This window comes from Pelophylax lessonae, assembly GCF_965119305.1.
Source record: "Pelophylax lessonae genome assembly, chromosome: 12".
Classification (NCBI taxonomy): domain Eukaryota; kingdom Metazoa; phylum Chordata; class Amphibia; order Anura; family Ranidae; genus Pelophylax; species Pelophylax lessonae.
This window is the reverse complement of record NC_138779.1, coordinates 117,830,377-117,842,156: the sequence shown is the minus strand read 5'-3', so window position 1 is coordinate 117,842,156 and position 11,780 is coordinate 117,830,377.

Below are 11,780 nucleotides of genomic sequence, written 5' to 3'. Positions count from 1 at the left end.
CACACACTCAATAAGATGTTCCTGGAGTGATAGGATTTATATGATAGTATGGAGGTGATGTGCTGAAGGGACAGGTGTGAGCAGTGACAGTAATGGTAAGCACTTGATAGTAATGTTTAGGAGAGTAGTAGATGGTAATAGGTAGAATGCAGATAGGTTAGTAATCATGTATGGTAACAGGTGGTAAGGACAGCAGATGACATATACAGGATAGACTAACCCAGTGCAAGGATAGATGGTAGTAGACTCAAGAGCTAGCAATCTATGTAACAGTGCAGATGGTAGAATTAGTATGCATAGATAGTAACAGTCCTTAATGTGCAGAAGATTCCCCTGTGGGGTACTTATCACTAGTAAGGTTTAGTAAGTAGAGGGGTCCAGTAGTGAGGGAGTGATCCGGTAGCGAGATACGGGATCAGTAGCGAGGTTCCGGTCTGTTCCAGGTAAAGGCAAATAGCTGGAGGTTCCGACAGCAAGACAAGGCTTGTAAGCATGTAGGCACACATTGAACGAACAACGTGAGAGAGAACGCCGGCGATTGAAATAGCCGCTCAGCGCCGCTCAGTGATGACGTCATCCGTCTTAAAGGTGTATGCGTTCCACCTAACTAGAAAGGTGGGACGCAATGTTGAAAAGAAAATGGTAAATAAGGGTACCAAAGGTACCAGAATCTTACAGTACCCCCCCCCCCCTTAAGGCCGGCTCCGGAAGGCCTATAGCACTGGTTTCTCCGGGTATTTCGAGTGAAACCTTCGTATAAGCCTAGGTGCGTGAACATCAGAGGTATCCAACCAGGTGTCGTCTTGGGGTCCATAGTTCTTCCATCTTACGAGATATTGGAGTCTTCCTCTGTGGATACGAGAATCCAAAATCTCCTTAATCTCATATTCTTCTCCGCCTTCAACTTGTACTGGAGGTGGAGGCAAGATGGTAGGCCTTATTCCTTGGTTAGGAACATGTGGCTTCAGTAGCGACACATGAAAGATGGGATGTATTTTGAGATCTGCCGGTAAGGTGAGTTGCACTGCAGCTTTTCCAATGAGTTTCTTAATTGGGAAGGGTTCCAGAAATAAAGGTCCATGCTTTTTGCTAGGGATCTTTAATCTTAAATTTTTTGTCGATAGCCAAATGAGGTCCCCAATAGCATATTGCGGAGAAGGTCTTCTACGAAGGTCGTAGTACCTTTTTTGTTGACTATGAGCGTGTGAGATGGTGGTATTAAGTAAACCCAGAGAGTCTTTTATTTGGGTAAGATAATCCGAGGCTACTGGGTTACTTGATGGTAGGATGCGTGGTGGAAGAAGTGTGGGATGAAACCCATAGTTCAAGTAGAACGGACTTTGCTTAGTAGTACTGTGGGTTGCGTTGTTATAAGCAAATTCCGCCAGAGGGAGGAGGTCCACCCAATCATCCTGTAGGTATGATGTGTAGCAACGCAGATATTGTTCTATACACTGGTTGACTCTTTCAGTCTGTCCGTTGGTCTGAGGGTGGTAGGGAGAAGTGAGCTTTCACTCAATCCGTAGTATTTGACATAGAGCTTGCCAAAATTTGGAGATGAACTGTGAACCACGGTCGGATAAAAGAGTCTTTGGAATTCCATGTAACTTGAACACATGTTTCATTAGTAGTTCCGCTGTTTGTTTAGATGAAGGTAGTCTGCGAATAGCAATGAAATGTGCCATCTTTGTCAGATGGTCCACTGACACTAGAATGGTATTAAATCCTTTGGAAGGTGGTAGTTCTACTATAAAGTCTAAGGACACAACTTCCCATGGGACCTGGGGTATTGGTAGACTGCAGAGTAGACCAGATGGTTTTGTAGTGTCAATTTTGGACCTTGCACAGATGTCACATGAAGAAACAAATTTTTGTACAGACGTCTTCATATCAGGCCACCAAAACTGCCTGGTAAGCAAATTAAGGGTTTTCATCATACCCATATGTCCTGCCATGGGCACATCATGTGATAATTCCAAGATCTTGGTGCGCATAGTAGGGGGTATGTAGAGTTTGTCGTGGTAATAGAGGAAGCCTTCTGCATCAGTACTTAGTTGTGGTGGAGGTGAATCCAATCCTATACTGTGCAAAATCTCTTCCTTCAGGGAACGAACAACACCAATAATACGTTCATAGGGTATTATAGGAATAGAAGGGATTTCGGCGCAGTTATCTTCGGTTAATCGTGATAGCGCATCCGCTTTTTTATTTTTGTCTGCAGGCGTGTAGGTCACTAGGAAGTTGAATCTTAGGAAGAATAATGACCATCGTACCTGCCGGTGGGAAAGAGTTTTGTTAGTCTGGAGGTATTGAAGGTTTTTATGATCTGTATATATGAGTATTGGTAATTGGGTACCTTCAAGTAGATGTCGCCAATTCTCCAGTGCCAGTTTTATGGCAAGCAACTCCTTTTCACCCACTGGGTAATTCACCTCTGGGCTGCTTAGTGATTTTGAGAAGAAAGCAACTGGGTGGAGTGGTGAAGTATTTGTTGGTCGTTGGGAGAGAACTGCTCCTACTGCCATATTTGACGCATCTACCTCCAGAATATATTGGAGGGATGGGTCTGGATGGCGTAGTATGGGAGCAGAAGTAAAGCTTGATTTTAACAAGCGGAAAGCTCCATTTGCTTCTTCTGACCATTTGAATGGTTTCTCAGGGCCGATCCTAGGGTCACAGGCGCCTGGGTGCAGAAATTTTTCTGGCGCCCCCACGTGGGCGTAGTCATCTTACTAACTCCTCCCCTTTACAAATGTTTCTATGGCAATGGCTCAAACACAGAGATGCTCCCCTAAGACGTCTTCCTTACCGCGGGACACTCCCACGATCTCTTAACAATAAACAAATTACAGTAAGAGAAGCAGAGTACTCTAATGGGAACTGGAGGGGGGTCTATCTAATGGACACAGAGAGGGCATCTGTTAGAGAGTCTGTTAGACAGAGCCCCCAAACAGGAGATGGTAAGAGACTGCAGACTTGATACAAGAGATCAATGCATCAATGCAGACTGATCAGTGCCCACCAAATGCAGCCTACCAGTGCCCACCAAATGCAGCCTACCAGTGCCAACCAAATGCAGCCTACCAGTGCCCACCAAATGCAGCCTTATCAGTGCCCACCAAATGGGCATGGTACAGGGGGAGATGGTTAGAGGCTGTGGACATGGTACAGGGGTGAGATGGTTAGAGGCTGTGGACATGGTACAGGGGGGAGATTGTTAGAGGCTGTGGACATGGTACAGGGGGGAGATGGTTAGAGGCTGCAGACATGGTACAGGGGGGAGATGTCTGAGGCTTCGGACATGGTACGGGGGGGGGGGGGAGATGTCTGAGGCTGCGGACATGGTACAGTGGGGGAGATGTCTGAGGCTGCGGGCATGGTACAGGGGGGAGATGTCTGAGGCTGCAGACATGGTACAGGGGTGAGATGTCTGAGGCTGCAGGCATGGTACAGGGGTGAGATGTCTGAGGCTGCGGACATGGTACAGGGGGGAGATGTCTGAGGCTGCGGGCATGGTACAGCGGGAGATGGTTAGAGGCTGTGGACATGGTACAGGGGGAGATGGTTAGAGGCTGTGGACATGGTACATGGGGAGATGGTTAGAGGCTGTGGACATGGTACAGGGGGGAGATTGTTAGAGGCTGTGGACATGGTACAGGGGGGAGATGTCTGAGGCTGCAGGCATGGTACAGGGGGGAGATGTCTGAGGCTGCAGGCATGGTACAGGGGGGAGATGTCTGAGGCTGCGGACATGGAACAGGGGGGAGATGTCTGAGGCTGCGGACATGGTACAGGGGGGAGATGTCTGAGGCTGCGGGCATGGTACAGGGGGGAGATGTCTGAGGCTGCGGGCATGGTACAGGGGGGGGGGGAGATGCCTGAGGCTGCGGGCATGGTACAGGGGGGAGATGTCTGAGGCTGCGGGCATGGTACAGGGGGGAGATGTCTGAGGCTGTGGACATGGTACAGGGGGGAGATGTCTGAGGCTGTGGACATGGTACAGGGGGGAGATGTCTGAGGCTGCGGACATGGTACAGGGGGGGGGGAGATGTCTGAGGCTGCGGACATGGTACGGGGGGGGGGGGAGATGTCTGAGGCTGCGGACATGGTACAGTGGGGGAGATGTCTGAGGCTGCGGGCATGGTACAGGGGGGGAGATGTCTGAGGCTGGGGACATGGTACATGGGGGAGATGTCTGAGGCTGCAGACATGGTACAGGGGGGAGATGTCTGAGGCTGCGGGCATGGTACAGGGGGGAGATGTCTGAGGCTGTGGGCATGGTACAGGGGGGATATGTCTGAGGCTGTGGACATGGAACAGGGGGGAGATATCTGAGGCTGCGGACATGGTACAGGGGGGGGGTAGATGTCTGAGGCTGCGGACATGGTACAGGGGGGAGATATCTGAGGCTGCGGACATGGTACGGGGGGGGTAGATGTCTGAGGCTGCGGGCATGGTACAGGGGGGGAGATGTCTGAGGCTGCGGACATGGTACAGGGGGGAGATGTCTGAGGCTGCGGACATGGTACAGGGGGGAGATGTCTGAGGCTGCGGGCATGGTGCAGGGGGGAGATGTCTGAGGCTGCGGACATGGTACAGGGGGGGAGATGTCTGAGGCTGCGGGCATGGTGCAGGGGGGAGATGTCTGAGGCTGCGGACATGGTACAGGGGGGGAGATGTCTGAGGCTGCGGGCATGGTACAGGGGGGAGATGTCTGAGGCTGCGGGCATGGTACAGGGGGGAGATGTCTGAGGCTGCGGGCATGGTACAGTGGGGGAGATGTCTGAGGCTGCAGACATTGTACAGGGGGGAGATGTCTGAGGCTGCGGACATGGTACGGGGGGGGGAGACGTCTGAGGCTGCGGACATGGTACAGGGGGAGACGTCTGAGGCTGCAGGCATGGTACAGGGGGAGACGTCTGAGGCTGCGGACATGGTACAGGGGGGGGGAGACATCTGAGGCTGCGGACATGGTACAGGGGGAGACGTCTGAGGCTGCAGGCATGGTACAGGGGGAGACGTCTGAGGCTGCGGACATGGTACAGGGGGGGGGAGACGTCTGAGGCTGCGGACATGGTACAGGGGGGGGGAGACGTCTGAGGCTGCAGACATGGTACAGGGGGGAGATATCTGAGGCTGCGGACATGGAACAGGGGGGAGATATCTGAGGCTGCGGACATGGTACAGGGGGGGGAGACGTCTGAGGCTGCGGGCATGCTACAGGGGGAGGTGGTCAGAAGCTGTGGAGGGGTCTTACCTGGCCGTGATGAGAGGCACGCGCCACTGCTGGGCCACTGCAGTTTACTTTAGATTTAAAAATGGCGCCCCGCCGGCGCCATTACATCACTGCTGACAGAGAGGACAGGAGGCGGGACTGCTGATTACTTAGCTGAGAGGAGACAGGACGAAGAGGAGGCGGGGCGGAGGCGGGACGAAGTTCTTAGCTGGGAGGAGGCGGTATGCAGAGAAGACATCCTCAGGTCTGAGAGGAGGCGGGGCGGAGGCGGGACGAAGTGCTTAGCTGGGAGGAGGCAGGATGGAGAGAAGACATCCTCGGTCTGAGAGGAGGCGGGGCGGAGGCGGGACGAACTGCTTAGCTGGGAGGAGGCGGGACGGAGGTCGAGCATAATTGTAATAATGCAGAGCTTGCTGATTACATTTTTTCTCTACCTCTGTCCCGTCTCCTCCCAACTAAGCAATCCGTCCCGCCTCCTCTCAGACCCGAGAATGTCTTCTCTCCATCCCGCCTCCTCCCAGCTAAGCAACCAGTCCTGCTGCCTCCTCTCTGTCAGCTGTGTATTAAATTTTAGAACACCGGCACTGTCACTGGAGCTTCGGCGCCCCTCCTCTGCCTCAGCTCGCTGCGCCTGGGTGCGATGCACCCCGTGCACCCGCCTCGGACCGGCCCTGTGGTTTCTTTATACTTGTAAGTTGTGTGAGAGGTCTCACAATAGCAGAGAAGTTCTTAATGAACTTCCTATAGAAGTTTGAAAATCCAAGGAATCGCTGTAATGCCTTACGAGTTGTTGGTATAGGCCAATCCAGAATACAGGATATCTTGCTCATATCCATCTTGATTCCGGTTTTGGATATGATGCATCCTAGGAATAATATTTCTTCTTTATAAAATAGGCATTTTTTTAATTTCACGTATAGATTGTGTGCGAGTAATCTGGATAACACAAGTCTTACATGTTTTATATGTTCAGACAGAGATCGAGAATAGATAAGTATATCGTCCAGATATACCACAACACAGACATCAAGTAAGTCTCTAAAGATGTCGTTTATGAACCTTTGAAAAGCTGCGGGAGCATTACACAACCCGAATGGCATCACAAGATATTCGAATAATCCGTATCTGGTTCTGAATGCTGTTTTCCACTCATCTCCGTCACGGATTCGGATTAGGTTGTACGCCCCTTTTAGGTCCAATTTAGAGATGTAAGTAGCCCCACGCACTTGTTCAATGAGTTCAGGGATGAGCGGTAAAGGATAGCGATCCTTTATTGTAATGGTATTTAATTGCCTATAATCGATAATAGGCCTAAGACTTAAATCCTTATTGCGGACAAAGAAAAGTCCTGCAGCTGTGGAAGAAGTAGAGGGTCTGATGAACCCTTTTGTCAAATTCTCATCCAAGTATTCCTTGAGATGAGAGAGTTCATCCTGTGAAAGAGGATAAACATGACCGAAAGGCAATTTGCTGTTAGGGAGTAGATCGATAGTGCAATCATAATCCCTATGGGGAGGCAACACTTGAGCATTTTTCTCAAGGAATACTTCGGACAGATCCTGATAGCATAGTGGTGCAATCTCATCTGACACCACAGACAGGATCTTTCCATAAGATGGGAGGTTACACGTAATCTCACAATAGTGAGAAGGGAAAGTTAAAGTCCGTCTTTTCCAATCTATGATTGGTTGATGTGTGTGTAACCAGGGGAGTCCCAAAATAATGGGAAAATGGGGTGAAGATAGTATATCAAAGGAGGTGGTCTCCATATGAGACTCGTTAGCAGTGACAAGGAGTGCTTGTGTCTGATTGGTGATTGGACCAGAAGATAGCGGGATACCGTTAATGAAACTAACAGAAACAGGTTTAGGTTTTGAAATAATAGGTATTTTATTTAAGGTAACAAAACGTGTATCGATATAGTTCCCACAAGATCCTGTGTCGATCATAGCCTTGGTGGTAATCCTAGTCTGGTCCCACTGTAATGTTAAATGAACAAAGAGATAGGGTTTAGAAAAGGAAGTCGTTAATCCCCCTAGCAAGACATGTGAACACTCACCCTCTTTTTGCGGACAAGGGGACAGACGCTTATCGAATGATCCGGGGATGCGCAGTACATGCAGAGATTACTGGATCTTCTCCTGGCTCGTTCAGTAGTTGATAAAGGTGGGCGTATGGTTCCTACCTCCATAGGAGTAGGGTCAACGGCCGAAATCCGAGAAGGACTAGACAATGGCATTCCCATTTTCTCAGCCTTTCTTTCTCGCAGTCGCCTGTCAATGTTGATACTGAGTTGTATTAAGGCATCCAAAGTGCCAGGTAAATCCGCTCGGGCGAGCTCGTCTTTAACGGCTTCTGACAACCCGAGTCTGAACTGAGTTTGCAGAGATGTATCATTCCACCCTGAATCAAGGGTCCATCTTTTGAACTCTGCTACAAAGTCTTCTACAGGTCTCCTTCCTTGTTTTAAAGCCCTCACTTGGATATCAGCAGTACTCTGCCTATTGGGGTCATCATATAAACTAGCGAGTTCCGCTAGGAATAAAGGATAGGAGTTGAGAAGCTGATCATTTTTCTCAAAGAGAGAGTCTGCCCAGGCCCGTGGATCACCCGTTAAGTATGAAATGACGGTACAGACTTTAATTCGATCAGTAGTGTAAGTACGAGGTTTTAGCAAAAAAAGCAATTGACATGCGTTTTTGAATTCACAAAATTTTTTCCGATCACCTGTAAACACTAGAGGAGGGTTTATTTTGGGTTCAGGGGGCTGAGCAGCAGTAAGCTGGGAAAGACGGGTTACCTGCTGTCTCAGAGTCTGATTGTCTTCTTTTACTTTAGTAAGAGCAAGTATTAATGCATTTACTTGTTGTGTTAATTGTGTCACTTGAGTGGGTAATTCTGCTGAATCCATTTTTTTAAGGTTCGTTCAATCTGTAACGCTCCTGCATTTTTATTGTAAGCTGGATTTGCAGCTGCAGAATCTCCACTCAGTAGTCATGTAGAGATGTGTTGGAATACCAGATCCAACTCTCCAGACTCATCACTGTGGGCCTGTCTGCTTCAGCATACAGATATACACACACTCAATAAGATGTTCCTGGAGTGATAGGGTGTATATGATAGTATGGAGGTGATGTGCTGAAGGGACAGGTGTGAGCAGTGACAGTAATGGTAAGCACTTGATAGTAATGTTCAGGAGAGTAGTAGATGGTAATAGGTACAATGCAGATAGGTTAGTAATCATGTATTGTAACAGGTGGTAAGGACAGCAGATGACATATACAGGATAGACTAACCCAGTGCAAGGATAGATGGTAGTAGACTCAAGAGCTAGCAATCTATGTAACAGTGCAGATGGTAGAATTAGTATGCATAGATAGTAACAGTCCTTAATGTGCAGAAGATGATAGTGTAAGTTAGTTATGGAGGATTCCCCTGTGGGGTACTTATCACTAGTAAGGTTTAGTAAGTAGAGGGGTCCAGTAGTGAGGGAGTGATCCGGTAGCGAGATACGGGATCAGTAGCGAGGTTCCGGTCTGTTCCAGGTAAAGGCAAATAGCTGGAGGTTCCGACAGCAAGACAAGGCTTGTAAGCATGTAGGCACACATTGAATGAACAACGTGAGAGAGAACGCCGGCGATTGAAATAGCCGCTCAGCGGCGCTCAGCGATGACGTCATCCGTCTTAAAGGTGTATGCGTTCCACCTAACTAGAAAGGTGGGACGCAATGTTGAAAAGAAAATGGTAAATAAGGGTACCAAAGGTACCAGAATCTTACACTTACGCATGCATTTGCAAATCAGTGCAACTAAACCCCTTTTTTTAACGCATTTTGTACTTGTTAGTACTGTAAAGCCAAAGGGGGTTGGGGGGGCTGGTGGGAGATTCTGCAGCACAGAAGGTTTTTCACTTTAATTCCTGGAATGCGTTAAGGTGAAAAACCTTAAGGGTTTAGAACCACTTTAAGCTGCAAAGGCCATGGCCGTCTACACATATTGTGGCTCCCCATCACAGTCCTTAGGCAGTAACACCAAACAGATGTAAAGTCCACTGCATTCCCTTCCTGTTATGTACCTGGTCTGAGGCCGATGTGCTGAGAGGGCTTCCCTTGCGGCTAAGTGCAGAGCGCCCCTGAAGGTGGTACCAGGGAGTAGTTTGCTCAGAGAAGCAGGGGTTGCCAGCTGCAACAGGCTGAGGTGATGAAGAGATGTCCGCTGGAGCAGGATGCACTGCTGGGTAGGAGTCCCTCAGGAGTACCAGGTGAGACTTGGCATCAGGGAGAGTCAGGAGCAGAGTCAGGAGCCAGGCCAGAAGTCATGCACGGATGGTCAGCCAAGAGTAAGCAGCAAGCAGGGTCAGGAGTCAGCCAGGGTCATTCACTGGTAATTAGGCAGTAGCGGAGTCAGATAAGCAAGCCAGGGGTCAAGCACGGATCAGCAGGCAGAAGAGGGGTTACTGGAACAAGCCAAGGGTCAAAGCTGGCAATGGAGACAGGACAGGTATAAGGCAAGCCGGGTCGGTAACAGGAAATCCAGTAATAGCAAGAACAGGGACACAGGAGCACACGGGGGAAGCTGAAGATCATCCAGCAACTAATGGCTCATACTGCTGGCTTTAAATAGTCCACTGTGCGCCAGAATCTGTCACGTATTTGTGCGCTTTGGTGCATGCGCTTGCGCACTGGCACATGAATCCTGGCAGCTGCTTGTTTCTATGTGCCATTGGCAAATTTCTATATAGCAATCTTCGATTTTGTTGGGCATTTGCAGGTGTGCCAATCCATCTAAGAACCGTTCTCTGAAACTTCCCCTCCAGCCACGAGAAATCGACAAGCTACCTCATCACTAAAGATAACTTTGCACGGTCTTCTTCCGCTCCAGCCATTTTGATTGGCCAACCCAGGGTGACATAGCTTATTCATCCCAGCACCCAAGACATGCCAAAATTTTACACTGAGCTACAGATGCTGATCTCATTGAGTAAAAACCTTCCAACCAGTATGTACGCAGGTGCTTCTAAAGTAAAGTATTATTATGTTATAGTAAGTGTTTTGTTTCTAAATTAATATGTGTTGGTTAAATTACTTTATTGCAATTATTGCAATGTGGGTTAACTGCAGGTTTTTTTTTTTTTTTTTTGAACTGCAGAGTTGGTAAGTCCTGAGAAGCAAGGGTTAAACTGCTTGGCCAGGTTTTCTCGGCATATTGGGAAGTCCCACCCTTTACAGGGGCAAACTGTTAAAAGAGGAACTGCCTCAAGGGCAGGGGTCATTCTGCTCCATGCATGGGAAGGGAATAGGAGCTGTTCTACGATGGAATTGTTACCTTGATTGATATCATCCCTTATGGGAGCCCAGTTGGGGTTTTTAGGGACATGGATGTATGCTATTTAGTTTATGACTACCACAGGGGGCAGAGGCACCAGGAAAACACTAATGTACACAAAAAAGCACTTTGTATTAGGAATATATGCTTCTGGGTCAGCATTGTCAATAACTGAAAATGCATATTGGCAGGAAGCTTCTACATTATTATGAGGGAAAGGGGGGTGGTTACCTGTTCTCATCTATAGTTGAAATGTTCTTAACATATGCAGTCCTTGTTAATCTATTTGTAACAAAAAATAAATAAAAAGCAAGTTTAGTTTATATACTGTATAAGCGGTATTTTTGTTTCAAGCATAATACTTTATATACACTGTTTCCTGACAGACTCCTTGGCAGCTTACGTTTGGGTTGCCCTCCCAGCCATAATAGGCTCTAGAGAAAAGAACAGGGGGAACCAAGGCATTTTAGTGGATGGCAGCAACTGTGTCACTGCCTGTCATGGTTGGGCATAGTACCAGGCAGCACAGCACTAAAACAATAAAAAAATTAAGGACAAGTCTAAAACAGTGGTCAGATATAAAGAGAAGTATGCGCAAGTATGGGGACTGCCAATAAAGGCCTCCTTCTGAAAATAACTAGATGCTTGGCCTTTACTACGTTTCAGTCAAAGATCCCAAACAAGACTGCTGTAAATGAGTGTCAAAAAATATCAGAACGACTTATCTATATACTTGTTTCTGGTAAGTAACAGAATGACAGCCAGGTAACTAGCAATTTCAAAATCAGAGCCACTGAAACCAATTATCTTTTTAGCTATCTGTAAGATGGGAATTATTCTTATGGACCACAAGCGTAAGCAGCATTCCTATCCTTGACCATATTACTAATCTACAGTCAGTTGTAGGTAAAGTCATTTTTAGCAGGAGTTCCCTGAAGCTAGAACTTTATTTTAAGGGTTCCTCTGTTTTAATAGGGTTGAAAAAATCTGGTCTAGAGTCTAATAGTAATTTTTTCCCACCAGAATCTGTAAATATACTGGATAAGGGCAAATAAGGAGGTGGGGGTCCTCAGATACAAATATAGTGATAGGTATCCCATTTGTTCCTACTCTCTCTATTCCTTTCTTTGTATATGGTGCCTTTAACAGATTGTATTTCTACAATACTGCTGTAATAAACTACATATTTGTATAAAATGTTGTTTTACATAATTTCAATA